Below are 21298 nucleotides of genomic sequence, written 5' to 3'. Positions count from 1 at the left end.
TAGGCTGCCCGAATTGGTGCTGAAAGGCCGAGCTTTCAGACTATATTCAACAAATAAGCTTGTTCCGCCAATGTGCACCAAATCAAGTACTCTAGTAGGAGAAATGCCATCATTTAAGAACATGAACACAGCTAAACCTTTTCACATGCAGCTAGTATCGACTAACTACAAATAACTACATGTTTAATACAAATTGGATAGATTCTATATCCAAAGTGCATAGACCGATTTTAGTTGACGTCTTGATGATGGTAATACCCTTCTGAGGGTTTTGCTCATGGTCTTACAACTTTGTAGAGCAAGGACCGAAGGTAGATAAGCATGAATTGATGAGTGGAATAGTAATAATACTACCTTCGGGATGCCAACAGTGATGGTGCTTATGAATAGATGTCTTAAACATGGCTGTCTTATAGGATTTTGAACTAGAGCTGCTTTGTAAATATTCACCATGCAGAGAGAGAGAGAGAGAGAGAGAGAGAGAGAGAGAGAGAGAGAGAGAGAGAGAGAGAGAGAGAGAGAGAGAGCGAGCGCATCTGTGAGAGGCCAAAATTGGTATGTGACATCAATATGCAACAACAATTTTCCCCCAACATAATGTAAAACACAATAAATTTTAGTTGAACATATCCTCTAATGTTATTTAAGGTAACAAGCATGATGAGTAATGAATAATATATCACTAGTTCTGGCCGCTTGGTATGATGGGGTGTAATATCATACCTTACAAAAGAGGCAAGAAGTGCTATCACATTTACTCCATGTTGTCTGTTCCATCTCCTCCATGCTTTTATGGCTTTGTCGATTGCTTAATAAAGAATCTTTTGATGTGAAGGATGTGCATGATTTAATAGCAAAAGCTGGTGATTGAGACAAGAAATGCTACTTGTTTTTTTGTGCATGTAAACTAGTAGCCAAGCGTATTCTAACTTGTAAAAGCATGAATTGATAAGTGGAATATTGATATTGTTCCCTTCTTTGGGATGCGAATGGTGAGAGTTAGGTTGTTTATGAATAGGTGTCTTAGAGAAGCATTTAGTAGAGGCTAGAATTGCCATATCAGAAATCAATATGCAACAACAATCTCACTCCACATTATACAAGAAGGCAACCAAGTCTAGTTGAACATATCCTAGAATGCTATATAAGGTTACAACCATGATGAGTAATGAGTAATCTATCATTAGCTTTGTCCAGTTGGTATTCTATCACTAGCTCTATCTAGTTGGTATGATGGGGTGTAACATGTCATACATTAGGTAAGGGGCAAGAAGGGCTTCCATATTTACTCCATCTTGTAGTTTGTGTTCCATGTCCTCTCTATGCTTTTATGGCTTAGGAAACACAACAAATATTATTTCATGTGTAGGATGTGCATGATGTGGTGGCTCAAGATGATGGTGGTTGAGAAATAAGAAGAAATGCCATTTGTTATTTTGTGCATGTATAGAATCAATGATGAGTATTATAACTCACACTACTTGGACTTTGAACTCACATTTGTGCCTTGGGGACCCTTCTTTCAATCGTTTAAATACTCAAGTAGACCCTTGGATTGATGTTAAGAAGAGTATATATGTTGAGTCTACATAAGGACTTGAATTTTCCCTTTTCACCTTATCTTGGGCTTTTTGAGCTACTTCCATGTTTGCGGATGCATGAATCCTCTAACGATGCCTTTATCCTTGATCTTTCTTGGCTAGTTTTGTATTTGTGAATGCATGGATCTTGTAATACCATCTTTTAGATTCTTTAAAACATGCACTATGGAAGGCATTATGCTTAATAAAAGAAAATTGAATAAAAATTTAGAATATAGTTGAATCAATACTTGAACATGTCAAGTAATGATCTTTTGTTAGCTTTGTCCATTCAAAATCTTATTGTATCACTAAAATAGTAATAGACAAATGAAATCCACATGTGCAATGGGAGGCCTTAAAGTGTGTGTCAACTTTTTTCTCACCCCTAAGCGAAGAAAATTGGTAAAGAAAATTCAATACAAACTAGAGTAGAGTAAAGGCTTGTGGATGTAACTCGCTAAACCAAGCTTCACATATTTTGCAATAATATTATGTTGCCCCAATTGGTGTTGTTAGGTCTAAAACAAATCATCTTTGCCTCTCTTGATTATAAACCCACATAATTATAGATGTGCGCACACTTATAAATAATATGGATGCACCATGTAGAAGATGAAAATAGAAAAGGGAAATGTGAACCCGGTTTTACAAGTTGATGTCCCAAGGTTGGGATCAAGCTGCATTAACTATTGGAAAAGTGCTACTTCTATACCTTGTTGATTTTACTCCTTCCTTGTTTCAATTTCATTTTGTACTTGCTGATCTACCTTCTTTCTTGTTTTGATTTCCTTCTTATTGGACTGCGATTGTTATTTCCTTAATTTCCTATTCAATCTTCTTATTGGTTGTGGCCACTTTTTGTGATAGCTTTCCCTCAAGTTCCAACACACACACACACACACACACACACACACACACACACACACACACACACACACACACGCACGCACGCACGCACGCACGCACGCACACAAACAATTGTACTAACATTTAGAAAAGGGAAAATTGACGTATGGGTCAAAAACAAATATATTTGGAAGTTACAGAACTATCATGTTTCCAAAGTAGATTAAAGAAGCCATAGTCTAAGAGAAAATATCCAACCAGGAAACAACCAATAGAGTACTAAAAAACTAGGAGTTTGGTACAATGTTGAACTGATATGGTATGTTGTAGGGTAAAAAGGGAGGATTAGCTTCAATCAATGATACATTATGTATACTTTGGACTAAAGTAATTGGACGAATTAGGAGGGAGCTACCATAATGGACAACATTAGTTCTTTCATTTTTGATATATATTCCAAAAAACAAAAAATTCAAAAGAAAATGCTTTATTATTCATCTTTCGCAAATAAGTGTGGAAGGAGTTTTATTCCTTGTATATCACTAATTTTCATGCAAAGATGTCAACTTGAGTGTTATCAATTCATTTAATCGACAAATTCCTCTTTCAAAGTGTAGCTCTTTTATTTAATGAAATAAACAAACATTTCCCTCCAAAGATGAGCCTTTTCTCTTCACTACTATTCCTTAATCTTTTGTGAGCTCTATTTTTATGTTTTTTTCTCTACACGTTTAGGGGTTTAAGCTTCTGCTTCCATTTCTTCTTTGCTTTTCTACTACTTCTAGAATGACAACAACACGACCTGCACATCCATGCTCTTCCATTAGAAGTATTACATTATTTGACAAAAAACCACATGTGGATTCCTATCACAATCTTTATTGAGAGTTGTGGGCTATGCTTAGACTAGAAAGAGAAAGAGAAGTGGCACAAAAGAGTTCATATACACCTACAAAAGTAGGGTAAAAGACTTTTGAAATGCATTTTAAGAAATGCACTGAAAATTGGTAAGCTCAAGCAAGTGAAAGAGGGCGAAATGCAAGTGAGGATGAGGATGCAAGTAAACTAGTGTAGAATGAAAAGATAGTAAGAGAAGACATCTTCAAAAGTTCTTGTTTGTTAAATATCTGAAACATGTACGAGATGATTAAAATTTTGAGACTCAAGCCATTAAAATTTGCGTTTTCTATATCAAGGTTTTTAATCCTTCAATGCTAAAAACATGAAATGTCTTCATTTGGAAATGACAAGAAGAAAACATATGTACAAAAATTTGAAGTCAAAACATTAAAAAAAGTTTCCTCTTATTTTATTAGAATTTTTTGATTCTCTCTCTCTAAGTCGAGTTGGCATATCTTAGGAGGCCTATTTTTGTGTCCAAAGTAATTCTAATGTCTCTTGTGGGTATGTCCAATATAGATTAGTTGAAGTGTCAAGGTATGATTGCTTGATGGTGTGCTACTATCCTTTGTACCCTTTAGTTGCACCTCAATGTATAGCTGCTCGATGGTGTGCTAATATCCTTTGTACCCTTTGGTTGCGCCCTAGGTAGACATGGATCAAGGAGCTGGGGGTGATATGCTCTGCATGTCTTGATGGTTCTATCTAAGGTGACTCCTTATGGTGGAACCCACATGTTGATTTGGAGTGTGCTCTAAAGTTTTATTGCAGTTAGAGCTTTGAAAACAGAAGTAGTAAGGGTCTGTTGTTGTGGATCCCCAAGGCACATCTTTTCTTAAAAGTTGGGATACTTTCAAAATTGCAATCAATAATGTAGTACTCATTGGGAGATTGACTAGTGCTAATTTGGAAAGTAGTTTGCTTGTGGAGAAGGTGAAGTGGAAGAATAGTGCAATTTTCAAGGATTGTAATGCACTTACTATCGGGCTACACATGAGCTTTACATATGATGAATGGGATATTAGATGGACTCTTGTTATTTAAAGGATTCTAATGTTCTTCAACTCAATTATCTTTCATTATTTAAAGAGTTCTAATGCTCTTCAACTCAATAAGCTCTTGCATGATCAACTCATATTCCAATCTCAAACAATTTACTCTCTCCTGACTATCCCAGCCAAGCAAGAAAACCAATGACCAAGAGCTTATAATAGAATCATGTTCTCACCTTTACATGTTATAGTCCAAATGCTTTCCAAGTTTTGACGATGGTCTCATGATTCAAGAGTTGCTTCTACTATCTATACCCACTATTCCATTGTGACACATCCACTCCTTAAGTACTCCAATGACGAGTGAAACATAGAGAAGCAGGAGACATAGAAACTTGTTGACCCTTAGGAGGTGCTCTTGGTCTTCCCAAGGTTTACCATGAGGTCTCTATCTTGGAAAACTTGACATGTGATGCATCTACATGGCACTAAATCCCCTTCGGGATGTCTAAGATAAGCACATTATGATTCGTGTACAATAGTAAATATATTAGTACTCCCACAATACAATATATATGTCCTTCAAATCTATCCATACAACTTGATATAAAATCAATGTTTATCCCTACGAGATTAGGTGAGAATGGGAAGACATACTTCACTTTAATAGTATTGATGGCCTCCTCTAAAATTCCTTCTATAGCTCGAACACATATTGTGACTGAATCATACAATGCTAGAACACCCACAACACCTCAATATAGGGACCCCAAACTCTTGTAATCTTTGCATGAGCCTAGCTTGTGGAAGTGTATCAAATGCTTTATAGAAATACATGAAGCAACAATAGGTTTGTTTGCCATGTGCTCTACCCTTCTCAATAGTAGCTTGGAGTGTCAGGATGTGGTGGATGGTAGAATATCCTTGCCTGAATCTCACTTGTACAAATGCTTGAAGTTGGTGCATATTTACCCATTTTCTTAGCTCATGATCAAGTATGGATCTATAAGATCTTGGCTAGCATGTGGCTAATGATGATGGTCCTATAGCTAATGGAAATTGTAGGATCCCTAGCTTTCAAGATTGGCACTATAGTTTTAGGTGACCAAGTAGTAGGGAAGCCTCCATGTGAAAGGGAAGTGGAACCCAAGAGGAAGAAGCTTGGCGGTGAGAGCTATGGCGGATGGAGAGCAAGAGCCAAGAGAGAGAGAGAGTCAAAAGTGGGAACTCCAACAACCACAATGTGTGGCTGAGCCTTGCTTTATTCAAACTGTCACTAAAAGAATAAAGAATAAGTGACTGTGACGGGCACCCGCCACCTGCAGTGTGCAATGGCAGGTACTGTCAGTGTAGTAATACAGGGGCGGCTAGGCGGATGCGCCTTTACCCCCAACAACCTCCCACTTAAAGGCGAATCTGCCCTAGTGAGAGAGAGAAAAAGAAAAGATAGTACAACAAGATGAGGAAAAAGACGTCATCTCATCCAATGCCCATCAATCTCCTGAGGAAGGCAAAGTGCTCAATAGTGAGGCTCTTCGTGAGCAAGTCTACAGGATTCTGCTCAGTCGGAATCTTGACAAGGTCAATAGACCTGTCCTCAATGACCTTGTGAATGAAGTGATACCTCACCTCAATATGTTTTGTCTTCGCATGGAAGACCGGATTCGTGGCCAACTGAATGGCACTTATAGAATCCGAATGTAGTGTAGGCATAACATCTGTCATACCAAGGTCTGCAATCAAACGGCCTAACCAAATAGCCTCCTTGCAAGCCTCTTTGGCTGCAATATACTCGGCCTCTGTAGTAGAAAGGGCTGTACACTTCTGCACCCTGGACATCCAAGAGATAGTCCCTCCAGCATAAGTGAACACAGCCAGAAGTGGACTTCCTACTATCTGCATGTCTTGCATAATTAGAGTCAGTGTACCCTACGACTCTTGTATCCTGGCTGCCATAACAAAGACACATATCTGATGTGCCCTTCAGGTACCTCATGATACCCTTCATGGCATCCCAATGTTTCTTGCCATGTGTAGCCATATAATGTGCCATAACCCCAACTGCAAAAGCAATATCTAGACGGGTGGCTATCATGGCATACATAAGACTGCCCATGGCTGATGCATAGGGAATCTTGGCCATCTCGGCCCTCTGCTCATCTGTCTGCGGACAATCGGCCTGTGAAACCTTCACATGAGAAGGTAATGGATAGCCAATAGGCTTAACATCCTGCATGCGGAAGTGCTCAAGGACTTTATGAATGTACTCCCTCTATGACAGATAGAGTAGTCCCTGAGATCTATCGCGCGTAATGCATGCACGTATCAAAATTATGGTACCATTACTTAGATGCCTGCTTCAAGCCATATAGACTCTTCTTTAGCTTGCACACTAGGTGTTTCCTACCAGGGTCTACAAAGCCCTTAGGCTGCTCCATGTAAATCTCATCATGCAAGTCCCCATGTAGAAAAGCCGTCTTGACATCCATCTGATACAATTCTAGGTCAAGCTGTGCAACCAAGGCCAAGACTAAGCGTAGGGTGGTCATCTTGACCACATGAGAAAATACTTCATCAAAGTCAACACCATGCTCTTGCTTAAAACCCTTAGCAACCAATCGATCCTTGTATGCTGGCTTGGGGTGTCCAGGGGTACTTTTCAGCTTGTACACCCACTTGCATGGCAAAGCCTTCTTACCTTGAGGCAAGGAAACCAAATCCCATGTCTGATTCTTATGCAATGAGTCAAGCTCAGACTACATTCCTCTCTGCCAAGAGTGACAATCACCCCTGTGCATAGCCTCATCATAAGTGAGAGGCTCTCTTGCATATGTAACTAGTACATAATCCATAGAGGGCGCAAAACGTTCAGGAGGTTGTTTATCTCTAGTAGGACGCCTCAACCCAGGCTCTGCTACTTGACTGACATCCTGTCTAACATAAGCATGTTTAGCATCTGGGCCATGAGCATCAGGTGATGTTGCATACTATCTAGCTGGCCGAGGAACGGGCTGAACGGGAGTAGGTGGGTCCTCCTGAGAGATAACTCTGTGTACCTCAATCACTTTCTCAAGTTGCATATGCATTTTGTCCTCATGAAAGATGACATCATGGCTGTTGATCACTTTCCACGCTTGCGATAGATGGTAACCCATCTCTCTTTCATCTCCATAGCCAATGAAAATGCATTTGACACTTTTAGGATCCAGCTTATTGCGTTTGTCTTTGGGCACATGGAAGAATGCCTCACATCCAAAGACACACAAATCATCATAAGAGGGGGGCTTGATTGCCTATACCTTCTCTGCAACCTGAAAGTCAATGCCACTGCTAGGCGACCTGTTAATGAGATGCACTGCAGTAGTAAACTGCCTCAGCCCAAAAGTGCTGCGGTAAGCCAGCCTAGCTAAGCATGCTACGCACCCTTTTCTGAATGGTCCTATTCATGCGTTCAGCCATACCATTCTGGGGTGGGGTGTAAGGGGTGGTCAATTGACACTTAATACCCCGCTCATCACAAAACTGCTCAAAAGCACGTGATACATACTCATCTCCATTATCTGACCTAAGGCATTTGAGCCTTTTCCCAGACTAGTTCTCTGCCAATGCAAGCCAACGCTGAAATGTGTCTAAGACATCGGATTTTTTCTTTATGGGATAAGCCCAAACCTTACGTGAGTAATCATCTATGAAAGTAACAAAGTACTTTGCTCCACCAAGTGATTGACAGGGCATGGTCCCACATACATCTGAGTGCACAAGAGCTAAGGGCTCACCCATGTGCTTCTTACCAGATTTTTAATGCATATTTCTAGTCTGCCTGCCATACAAACAATGATTACAAGCATCAAAATGCGAAGAGTCAAAAGGCGGAAGATAGTGCAAAGCACGGAGCATTTTCATTCCTTTAAGAGATATATGCCCCAAACGACTATGCCAAAGGGATACATGGGGAATAGAACCCACAGACAAAACATGATCCAATGTAGCTCCAGATACAAGTAAGGGATAGAGGCTGCCAGACTTGGCACCTCTTGCAAGCACAATCTTGCCACGAGTTATCTTCCATGTAGAGTCTCCAAAAGACACAAAATACCTTGCATCATCAAGCTGTCCAGCTGACATAAGGCTGCGAGTCAACGCAAGTACATGGTGTAAATCATGCAAAACAAAAGAACTGCTAGAAGGAAACTGCAACCTAACATCTCTAATGCCCACAATGTCAAGAGACCTGTCATCACGAAGACGCACAGAACCAGACATGGTACGATAGGTATGAAACCAATCTCTACAGGGTGTCACATGAAAGGATGCACCCGAATCCAAGCGCATACATAGAATGTATCTTAGAAGTCTGTAAGGCATCACATGAGGAAGCTGCAAGTATGTAATCATCATTTGAATCAGTGGCCTGCATGACATTAACCTCTTCTATCTTCACACTGGACTTTGCAGGTACAATATTACTCTCAGAAGACTTTTCTTGCACTTTTTCTTTTCCCTTTTCCTTGCGCTTATCATCACGCATTATATGGCACTGCGGCCTAATATGTCCTGCTTTCCCATAATAATGATAGGTAAGATCAGACTTTCGTCTCCATGGGACTTACTGCGACCACGTGACTTGGATATGGACTTCTGAGAGTCCCTGCCCCTATGATCATTATCATGCATGCCATGTTTGCCACCTCTAACAGTCAATGCATGTGAAGAGTGGGAAGCATCATTGTTTCTCTTGTTGATTTCCTTAGTCAATAAAGTGCTCAACATCTTTGATTTTCAGCCCATCAAGCTTGTTCGTGCATATGGCAGTAAGGAAGACATCCCATGATTGCAGCTGGTTGCCTTGAAGTTCATGATTGATGAGGAATTAAGGCTACTTTCTTGCTTGGCACTCTACAAGAGAGTTGGGATACATTCAGGATTGCTATGAGCAATTCTAATGTGATCCTTTTGTATGTTGATGTAGAGAGTGCTCTACTCATGGAAGAAATGAATCTACAGAACAATGCATCTAATAAGTCTTCCAGTGCTTTGCATACTAGGGGTAGATCACAACAGAAAGGCAATATGATAGCAAGGGACGTAGTAAATCACGTGGCAAAGATGTTGAAAGCCATCATTGTGGCAAGAAGGGTCACTTTAAACGTGATTGCTACAAATGGAAGAAAGAGAAAGGAAAAGGCAAGAAGACAAATGATAGCAAGGAAGAGAAGAAGGACAGTCACTCTAAGAATAGTGTCAAAATTGAAGAGGTGAATGTAGTCACTCATGACAGTGATAGTGGGAGTGACGTACTCTTTGTCTCTTCAAACTTTGGTGCACATGCTTTACTTGCAGATATAGATGGTGACATGCATATCTGGATTCTCGATTCAGGTGCTTCCTTTCATGTCACCCCTCATTGTGAGTGGTTCCGTGACCATATAGGGGGTCGACATGGTGTTGTCCATCTTGGGGACAACTATGCATGTGAGATTGTAGGTATTGGTAGTGTGCAGTTGCAGTTTCAGCATGGCTCTGTCTTTACACTTCAACATGTACAGCATGTATCTCAGCTCAAGAAGAGCTTGATTGGCACAGGGCAGCTAGATGATGATGGTTTTCATACCACCTTTGGTGATGGAAAATGGAAGATCTATAAGGGATCTAGAGTGATTGCCAGAGGTTGCAAGAGTGATACTTTGTACAATGGGTGCAAGTTGTCTTTGAACTCAATACCCTGTGACAGCAGACTCTTCATGATAGCATGAAACTGACTGAAATGAGATGAAAGGGAGGTCCCCTCCTTCATGCAAAGATCCATTAATTGCTTCAGCCAATACATTTGTGACGCAGGACTTTGCTGCTCATAGAGCTCTTGAATTTTCTCCCATAAATTCCATGCACTCTGATTCTCATCTTCAATGACATTATGATGGACCTCTTTTGAGAGTGACAAAATAATGGTAGACTTGCATAGCTCATCAACTTCCATCCAAACATCATCATCCATATCCTCAAGCATAACACCCTTGAAACACAAGGTTTAATCTGCAATTTCTGCACCAAAACTTGCCATATTTGGGACTTCCAATACCCATAGTTGGTACCATCCAACTTGGCAATGTTAAAGAGAGTTGTATCTTTCACATGACTAGCCATACTGTCCCAAATCAAAGTAAAAAAGTAAAATTGCAGGTTGCTGTAATTAGTAGAAAATGCACTAAAACCATTGCTAAAACTGGCTGAAAGAGTGGATTTCACCAAGAGAAGCGCATGTCCACCAATTATGAGCAAGATAACATCAAATAGTAAGCATTACCCTCATAGAAGTGCTCAAAATCTGTAAATTTCAGCTTGCTGTAATAAATTACAGTAGTATGTAAAATTGTCCCAAAATGAAGCAATCACTAATACATATGTCACTGCAACTGCCAGGTAGCAAGATGCATTCAATAGTGAGTTTCTAGGGGCAAGAGGGTACCAAGAACTGCCAAACCAATCACCTGTCAGGCAAGAGACATCTCATAGGTCGAGAAGTCATGCATGTTATGGGTCTCGGGGTAAGAGAAGAGACCAAACACAAGCACAACTGATAGAGCAAGAAGCTCAATACATAACCATCCAAGATACATACAAAACTGACAAACCTGTGACAGAAATAGGTGCTTGCCCCAATAGGCGTATCAAATCAGCCCACTATAGACTAACTGCAGACATAAAGCTCTCAAGAGAGCAAATGCATGTAACTGTCTCACAAGCTCAAGCTCATCTGTAAATAAGATTCTGTGTACATCTGAATATACCAAGAGGCTCCCACTGGAAGTGAAGTCAGATGCAAAGAGAGCAAGCAACACTATAATACATCAAATACATAGCATCAAACATGCCAAATCCGAATAGGGTACTTCCGGAGCATAAATCCCCAACTATCTCAGACCCGTAAAGCATAAGCCTGAAAGCATTCAAAGAGCATGTAACTGACAACCAAATGTAATGCCCAGTAGATCCAAAATGCTCAAATACATTTGAAGACAAAGCTCCAAGTAACTGTCAAGCATGGGCAAACCAAGTGGCATCCATATTTGACCAAAGCATAAATGCAAGAAGCCTAAATGTCAAACAATGACAATAGGCATAGACCGGTCCAAAGCATGCCAACTAAAGACCAAGTTGGAGCTTAATCCAAGCTCAAAAGCATTCCGGATCCAAGAAGAAGCATTTGACAACCTCCAAATACATCGGGTATGATCATTCAAATCTCCAGTAAGCACCCCATATCCATGAACCAATGCATACACCAAGTAAATGAGCTTCAGCCCAATGTATTACAGCAAGCAATTTACTGTTAAATGAAGCTCAAATGGTGCTCAAATCTGCTCCAAAACAGTCCCAAGGCATAGACATAGTATCCATAACATCCGGGCATCACCAGGCATCAATAGGCATCAAACAGGCAATGCCAAGAAGCATCAAATAGTAAATATCAAGTGCTGCCCTACTTTGACAGTCCTGGGACTGTGTATACAGCAAAGGGCTAAAGGGGGAAGCACTTGAATCGATCACTGGGAGTCAAGCACTAATGTCGGGAGTCAAGCAATGCTTAGGAAGGTTGCCAAGAGTGCCGAGAAGCCGAGGAGGAGCAGGGAAATGCTGGGAGCAGGTTAGTCCAGCTCCCTAAAAATGCACTGAAAATTGCGCTGGTTGTTCCTAGGGACTGGGGGGTTCTTCAACAGCCCTCGGGGGCACTTGGCAATGTCGAGGGGGATCCAATGCAGCTCGAGAAGAAGTCGATGAAGGTTCGGAAGCTCGGGGAGGAGGTGGGTAATCAAAACATACTTGCAAATGAAGGTGCCTTGGCTGCCATTGAAGCTCGGGTTGAAGCTCTTTAAATCCGGGCTGAATAGAATGCCGGGCAAGCTCCAATGCCTTTTCTCTGATACCAATTGAAAGCGAAGTGGAACCCAAGAGGAAGAAGCTTGGCAGTGAGAGCTATGGCGGATGGAGAGCAAGAGCCAAGAGCGAGAGAGAGAGAGAGAGAGAGAGAGAGAGAGAGAGAGAGAGAGAGAGAGAGAGAGAGAGAGAGAGAGAGAGAGAGAGAGAGAGAGAGAGAGAGAGAGAGAGAGAGAGAGAGAGAGAGAGAGAGAGAGAGAGAGAGAGAGAGAGAGAGAGAGAGAGAGAGAGAGACTCAAAAGTGGGAACTCCAACAATCACAATGTGTGGCCGGCCTTCCTTTATTCAAACTGTTACTAAAAGAATAAAGAATAAGTGACTGTGACGGGCGCCCGCCACCTATAGTGTGCAGTGGCGGGTATTGTTAGTGTAGTAATACACGGGTGGCTAGGCGGATGCACCTTTACCTCCAACACCATGAAGGGTACTATTGAGCAAGAATGTGCCCTTCGCATATTAGAGGTGCTTTACTACTAGCCCATAATGGTCTTGTGCTCCAACTAGTTTGGATCTATCAATGGCATCTTAGAATATAGTGGTGCTTACAAGGTAGACTCAATGTGGGTTTGCTCTTTGGTGGTTGAGGGAGAGAAGGCTATCCAGACTCCTACTAGAGTGACTAGCATATGTGTGCCATGTTTTTGGAGATATAATAGGGGTATTGACTTTGGGCACTTGGAATGCCTTCCACACCACCTTCCTCTCATATCCTAAGAATAGTTGATAAAACTAGAGTGTATAGCATACGTGTGCCATGTTTCTAGAGATATAGTAGGGTATGGACTTTGGGCACTTGGAATGCCTTCCACACCATGCTGCTCTGGTACCCCAAGAATAGTTGACAAAAAAACAAGCTCTGTCTTAGCCAAATAAGCCTTCTTCTTCCTTTGTAGTAGGTGGAAAAAGATTGTGTATGCTTGGCAATGTGTATAGTTCCCTCATGCTTCCTCCTTTTGGAGGAGAGCACGAGTTTCCCAAGTTTCATAATTGCACCAAACTATTTTGTGGGAATTCTTGCTTGGGGGATTAGAGGAGGTAGGGCATCAGAAAAGTACATGGTTCCCGATGAAAGGAGTGTAGAAGTGAGTTGCGTCTTGAATTCTTTTGAGGGTATCTATGGTTTCGTGTCCTACAAGGCCCAACGAAGGTGATTGGAGTAAGTAGTTCTCGTCCCTCATAACAAACCCTCAGGGACCCTTAAACCACTTGGCTTGATCATTACTCACCCTCCTTGTGATGCTCCTATTCACCTCATGGAAGAACAAGTAGAGGAGAAGTACACAAACCCCTTTGTTTGCTTGTGATAAAGAAGGTGATCTTGTCCTAAAATTGACGAATGTCAATCATAATGCTAGGACGAGGATGAGGGCATGGAATAATCCAACATCAAGAGAATAGCTTGTTGGAATTGTGGAAAATCATATATTTTCCTTAATGGAGATAGAAGACACTACAAGAGGTGCAACAACAAAGGGATTTCCAAGATATGTAGATTGGAGAAACAATACACCAACTCATTGATTCTAGAAAAAATTATTGTATTCATTGATTGTACACAAATTTAATATATTCTTGCTCTTTGAGTATACAAAATCAAATGTATGACAACTTCGTTCACAGCTATTAGATAAAGTGGGAACAAATAACAGAGTTATAGCTACATATTGAAGCTCAAGAGTCATGTAACCAAACTCTTTTTACCAAGTAGAGACCAACGAACACTTTGATGTATCAATCTTCCAAGAATCCTCAAATATCCCTTTAAGTATACAACTAGGTCATGTATCCTCATGTTGCTCTCTCAGACACAAGCACCCTAAAAAAACAAAGTAGACCAATAGCGCCCTAAGTATTGAATAACTCAGATATATCATGATTTCCCTGTGCATAAAGTGAGCAATAACAAGGCAATTGTATCCTCAATGCTCTTAACTCTTTTTTCTATTGAGATGATTAAAGATGAAGAAGTCACTCCAATTCTAGTCAATGCCATAAATAAAGCATAAAGTAAAAGAGGCGGGATTAGCAATGAAGGATCACCACAGTAAATGGATTGATGGTAGGCAAAAAGAATCCTAAGAAAAGGTGGAAATGCATTGAAATTATGTTCAAAAGTGAAGGTGTAACCACCCTTCGAGGCATTGCATAAAAAGTGCAACAACAACAACCTAGATTAAGAAAGTTGCCACAACAAAAGAGGAGAAAATCCCAAACTTGAGCAGTAGTTGACCACCATCAATAAAGTCAAGGAATGGGTTATGGTAGTGTAGGAGGAACTACTTGCAAAGATAGCTATAGAGACCATCAATCTTCTTAGTCTCTCTCATGCATCATATGTGCCTACCCCTACTAAATTCCAAAACTTAGAAATTCCACAATTGAACAACTTTATTTTGGCAAATACATTCACACGAGCAAGAGCACATGACTCCTCATGATGCAAGATATGACCAAATCTAGTATCAAGAGGTAGAACCTAGCCTTGCCATATGGCAGGTCTTCAAAGATTGGATGGATGAAAGAGAACTTGCACGATCACCACATGACCCAAAACCCAGCCTCTCAACCGTTGCAACTCTAAGAGCCTTGGCGGTAAATATATTTTGGGAAGAAGTAGAGTGTCATGTTCTTCTCCGAATGGACCCTTTCATTGAATCCATTAAGCACATTAAGCATTAATGTGGGTTGGGCACACCTATAGAAATGAATGCATAATCTTGCTTTACTTTGAACAAAGATCATAAAGCCATCAAGGTATGGGAATACCTAAGGAGAGGGATAGGGCTAGAATGAGTTAAATAGGGCAAGCCATAAGAGGGTAATACAAGCCACCTCCCCTTGAGTGGTATGCCTTGGTTATCCACATTGCATGAAGCAAAATCATGATGGGCACGTTCACACATATATATATATATATATATATATATATATATATATATATATATCTCCATTGTACCTTGACTGTGCACACATGTAGAAGCTCTACATGTAGGTTTGGGTATCTATAAACAAAAAATTAATGCATGGACCACAAGATGTGCATTCACTTTTATTAATTTAAGCTCAAGGCATCTTGCCACTTTGACTATTAATCATGTTATACACACACGTGTACGTGCGTGCAGTCATGCACACATAGTAATGTACTTGTGATATTGTTAATATATTATTACGTGTATAATACATTAAATTAAAGTAAAAGAATATATTAACATTAATATGTTCTAATGATTAGATTTATAATAATCAATATTTATGTAATTAATTAATTTTGATAACTATATAGAATATTGGTGTTAATGATGTAATATGCATTAGTCTATTATTTATCTTTTGTTTTTTCATATAGAGGTGCCGTATGGTGCATGCTTAGGCCACCCTCCACCATAGCTTTGGGGGGGTGAGCCAAGTGGTCACAATAACAAAGTACTAGGTGCTCCGCGCCTAGGCTCGCCCTGGCGCTTCGCGCCGAGGCGGGCACGATTTTTGTGGGGGGAGGAGGGGAGGGGCGGGTGCTGGACACCCCCGCGTTCTCTTTGTTTTTTGTGGGGGAGGTGGGGGGCTGCCATGTGGCACCCGCCCCCCACCTTTCCTTAACTAATAGTATAGATGATGTGTATGTGCAGGGTTTTTATAGCCAATAGCACTTTGACTATGTGAAATGTGGCTTAGGGCATGAAGTGCATTTTGTTTTTATGGTTGTGCTTTATGTGGCGAGCCACAAGTGCCTAGCACATTCGAAATTGAATGATTGGATTGCAATGCATCTCGGAAGGAAAGGTACGCACAAAATTAAGAAAGAGAAAAAAGATAATGGAAGGTTACCATTGAAAAGGATGCACACAAGATTTCAAAGTTGGACGAGTTCAAAAATGGTAAGTTAAGATACAATATTCAACATGTCTACATAGTAAAGGATTTGGGTTTTAAACCATTGTGATGAAGATGAACAATAGACCACCTCCTCATTATAAGGGATGTTTAGAGTTGCTTATTATTGTAACTCATTGTCAAGACCATGCTTAAGCATTGTATTAGTAATTTTAAACCTATCTAATTGAATCGCTCATAGGCACCCTTTATGCCATGCATGTCCAATTGAGAAACATATCCCATCCTGATCAACCTTCAAGTAAGTTTTACAATATAGAAATGTGTTCTGATGCTATACAAAATATGCAGTTAAGAGAAGTCTTGAAAGCTCAAGGGGTAAACCCTCGATAAAGAAAAGACACGGAGATTGAGAAGCTTCCATAGTACATAAGGACACGGTGCTTAAGCTATCAAGATCCGGGCACAACAGAAAGGCAAAAAGTGATAACCTTTACAACAAGATTTAATCCTTGAAAGTTGGAAAGAGTATTATGAAGTACGATGCGCTTTACATCCTGTTCATGCTTTTGGCCTTGGAGCTGGATATGCTTAGTGTTACATGATGAATAACATAACATATTAGATAAATAATCTCGTGGATTCAACTGCCATGTTGTGGACGTGCCGGAGTGGTTATCGGGCATGACTAGAAATCATGTGGGCTTCGCCCGCGCAGGTTCGAATCCTGCCGTCCACGTTTATGGAACATTTTCTCCAATCGAACATTGTAATCACAAGGTAATTCGTTTCCTAAACTAAACTCAAATTTTCTACAGCCTACTTTTATACGTTCCCTCAATCTTCTTAAAAAAAAAAACCTCAAATTCCCTTCTTTTTTGAAGTTGAATTCTTAACATAAAATCAAATTTCTTTTTACACTTCCTTTTTAAAAATTCTTTTTCCCAAAGTAGACTCAAAATGTCTTGCAATCTACTTTAATATTCGTTCCCTCAATTTTCTACACTTTTTTTCACCTTGAATTTCTTGGAGTCTACTTTTATATTCATCCCTTGAATCCTCTACTCTCATAGTGTCACTACCTTCTATTTTCCTCTCCACCTCGAATTTCCACTCTTAATGTCAACACTTTCTCCCACTATATTCCCAAAATCTTCTTACAGTCTTAGGGTCACTACTTCAAAATCCATATATTTTTTTTCCACAACAAATTTCCTACAATCTACTTTTATATCTATTCACTCAACCTTCTACTCTCATACTATCACTTCCTTATGTTTTCCTCTCCACCTCGAATTTCCACTCTTAATGTCACCACTTCCTCCCAAAATTTTCACCTCGGATTTTCTACAATCTGCTTTTATATTTGTTCCCTCAATCTCATAATCCCAATGCCTTCTATTTTCCTCTCCCCCTTGAATTTCCACTCTTAATGGCACTACTTTGTCTCAATATATTCCCAATGTATTCATGCACTCTTAGGGTCATTACCATAGAATCTATCATTTTTTTTCTTTCACTTCAATTTTCCTACACCCTACTTTTGTATATGTCCCCTCAATCTTCTACTCTCATAGTGTCATTGCCTTTTATTTTCCTCTCCACCTCAAATTTCCACTCTTAATATCACCACCCACTTGCAGTATATCCCTACACTCTTAATGCCACTACCTTCTGATTTTCCATCCTAGTCCTAGTGACAAAGTATCTCTCCCAAAGAGTGGTTCGAGCATGAGAACAATGAGTAACACAAGTTTCTAAAACAATTTTGCAATTGAGTAGACTCACTTGCATGTGCTGGCGAGCTAACAACAATGAGGGTTTCTAGTGTCTATATGGAAGACAGAGAGATGTAGGAATGTAGGCATCAAAGTAGAGTTCATGAGGGTTTCCAAGAAGTCACCATGATCTCCCCTCCTCAATGATTTCATGCATGTACTTGCTTGAATCTTTAGAGAGTAACTGGATTTAAATGATAATGCCTTGGCTTGACTGGCAAGAGAGAGAAAATAAGGTGATTTTGAGCTTGAGGACTTTTGGCTATGGAGGACTGAGTTAGGGTTTCAGACCCGTTTGAGAAAAGCGACAATAGTAGCACGTACACGCAGACATTTTGGGCAATATTGGGCAGGGAGTAGGGATATACAAAGGGCTAAAGAAGCTTTATGGTCGTAGGTTAAGGTGATTCGTGTGGATGGCATTTGAAGTGTACGACCGGGATATGGCGCAGAATGGGCATCGACTTCCAATTTGTGCAATGTTGGGCATAAACATCAGCAATGTCGAGTTGTGACATGACAAGGAGTGGCGCCAGGAGTAGAAAAATGTTTTCTTAAAAGAGAGCTTGTGAAGATATTGCTTGGATGGAGAGATCCAACTCCAAGTGATTAGGGTCCTATCTAGCTATGGCAGCCATTGAAGCTTCACTGAAGGTAGAGTAAAAATTGGAACCATGAGTTGACTTGAGGTTAGGAGAAGCTAGAAGAGCAAAGAGAAGAGTTGGGTTGAGCTAAGGCCATGCTCATCTGAGCTTTGATACCATGTTAAAAGATGTGGGATCTAGAGCATGGCAGATGCAGAAGCTATGGAGGTTGAAATATGAAGACCAAACTCATGAAGACATAGACATAGACAAGACTAACTGTCACACAAGTGAATTAGGTTCCAAGATTGAGACTTGGACTCATAAACACAATCTTGTGTGTGGATAATGATATAGACACTTTACTGAAAAGAAAAGAATACTTTCATATCATTAAAGAAAAGGATGCAAGTACAATGCTTTATAGGAAAGTCTAGGTAGCACATCCCCCTACTGTGCTTATGGGATTCTTGTCTTGGGCCCTCACTGGTCCATCTAAAGAGATTGAAGTAGGTGTTATTGTAAATATCTCAACACCCCCTACTCACCTCTATGGCCCTTTTGATTCCCATGGTTTGCAACACCCTCCCTCGAAGGCACTTCTTGAATACATACTTCACTTGCTCCTTCACAAGAATTATCTTTTGTGTATTCAAAGTAATGGTGGAAGTGCACAACACCTTTGACAAATCCTTAAGGATGAAGAGGTAATTCCATAGATTTGAGGTGAAATTGGCATATATGATGGCAATATCGCTAGTCAGAATCCAAGTGATGTAGTGCCTTATTTAGGTGTCCTTCTTAAAAGCTCCTTGACCCTTTTGGTGGCCTGCAAATTCATTGATAGAAAGCATACCCTACATTGAAAATAAATTAGCTCAAAAATATTATACAAAGGAAAATAACATCTCTAGACAGACGATTGTTGCACTTACTTCATGTTTGTCATCTTCACTCATGCTATCAATGTGATAGTTTGCATTGACGATAGATGGGGTTCCCTCTTGTTCACCCAAGCCACACCCCATGCTAGCTCCATGATAACTCTACTAACCATAAGGTCTAGAGCTTTGTATTCTTCTATAGCCTCGACTTCTTCTTTTGCCTTGTCCAGTGGTTAAGGCCTTGGGTTATGGGCATCTTTCAGCAACCCTTTCTCTTGCTATTCAACACTCATTGTAATTATAGGGGGTTCCTCACGTTCATTGAGTAGCAACATAAAGGTGGCGGTCCAAGAAGAGAGGAAGTCAATGCCATGATGATCAATTTTGTATGCCCCATTCACCCCTTTTTTTTATCCCCCAATATCCATTTTTCAAATAAAAAACCCAAGATTTGGAGAGTGAAGATTCATCCTTCATGGATGTCAACATCTAACCTTCCTATTGGAAAACCCTCCAAAGGGCCCACATCTTATACTATATTATTTTTAAGGGCCCATTTTTAAGTCCAAATTTTTCCTAATGGACATCTCATTTGGCTTATTTTGAGAAGCATATCAAAGTTAATGGCCATTTTTCTGTTGTAGCAGTGTTTTAGACAACCATAGATTTTTACCATTTTGCCACACACGATTCTTTCTTTTCATGGGATATACTTCACTATTATGATTATTCAACAGCTATAATTTAGTTTTTAATGGGATTTCCTTGATTTTATCTTTTCCATCATCCAAGCTTTGAGGACAAAGCTACTTTAAGAGAGGGGGTGGTCTGTAATGAAGGAAATTTCTCCACCAAAGATTATTTAAGGAGTCCACTATTAAATGGAAAAGAAGACAATTGTTGGAGGAGTGATTATCCATGTTAAGTTTTCTATGCATGCTTCATTGAAGATGCATTGAAAAGCAGATAATTAAGACATGACTATTTTACGTAATGACAACAACACTCATGTTTTTATTTCCAAAAAGGCTATTAGAGATCATACTTAGAAGCTATTCCATCTAATCATAAAATCAATGCAACATTTGTAGGCACAAACTATAATGCCACAAAAGGAGTCTAAGGATCTAGAATTTCATGTGGATTTTAAGGTTGAATAGAGATATTTTCTTGTTGCACCATTGTAGTTGAAGGGATCTTATTTTGTGTACACCTTTTAGGCACACTAATTCAATGAAAAAATAAGTTACAAACACATAAGATGTATGTCATATGTAATAATCAATCTATTCATTTTAAAGGACTTAAGGAAAAACATTTATATAATCTAATTAGCCATACACAAAAAGCTAAGTATACACTAAGGAAGGGTTTTACATTATCCTTCCTCTAATTAGCCTTGCATAACCTAAGCAAATATTGTAGAAGGGTTTTGAATCATACTTAACTCTAATAAATAAGGTCCAAGCCAAAGAATCCAAGAATGCTCCTAAAAAAATAAACATTTTTCAATATAGTTTCTAGGTACTTTGTTGAGGATATACTACTTGAAGACCATACCATAGGTTTGATTTTAGTAAGTCAACCATAGTAATTCAACATAAAGATGACAAGTTAATCAACCAAGGACTTACTAAGCCTAGAAGTTCACCTTTTGGAGCTCTTGTGCTTTAAGTCAATAAAAATAACCAAACTCATAGGATATGTATTTGTTATTAGAGCTCTCAATAATACTATTATTTAGAACTACTATATCTTTGGTGTTGATGATTTCTCAAACAAGCATCAAGGGGCTTGTATTTTGAGTAAGATTGATCTCAAGTCTAGACATCATAAAATTTGTATGGTTAGACTTGATAGTTTATATGATGACTTCCTTTAGATCTTAGTTTGGTCAATATGAGTTTTTAGTTATAGCCTTTGGTTAAACTAAATCCCTAACCACTTTCAATCAAATGATGAACC

The 21298-nt window shown here is 39.7% G+C and overlaps 1 non-coding gene across 1 annotated transcript; it reads left to right on the top strand.

Moving 5' to 3' along the window:
• The first annotated feature begins 16744 nt into the window (after positions 1-16744).
• Positions 16745-16826, top strand: TRNAS-AGA (transfer RNA serine (anticodon AGA)). Its single transcript has one exon. It is a non-coding gene; the product is annotated as a tRNA-Ser (tRNA).
• Positions 16827-21298: the final 4472 nt, after the last annotated feature.

The sequence above is a fragment of the Lygodium microphyllum genome, chromosome 7 (genome assembly GCF_053477565.2).
Source record: "Lygodium microphyllum isolate KBCC chromosome 7, Lygodium_microphyllum_v1.1.10, whole genome shotgun sequence".
Classification (NCBI taxonomy): Eukaryota; Viridiplantae; Streptophyta; class Polypodiopsida; order Schizaeales; family Lygodiaceae; genus Lygodium; species Lygodium microphyllum.
This window is presented reverse-complemented; position numbering and strand designations above follow the sequence as displayed.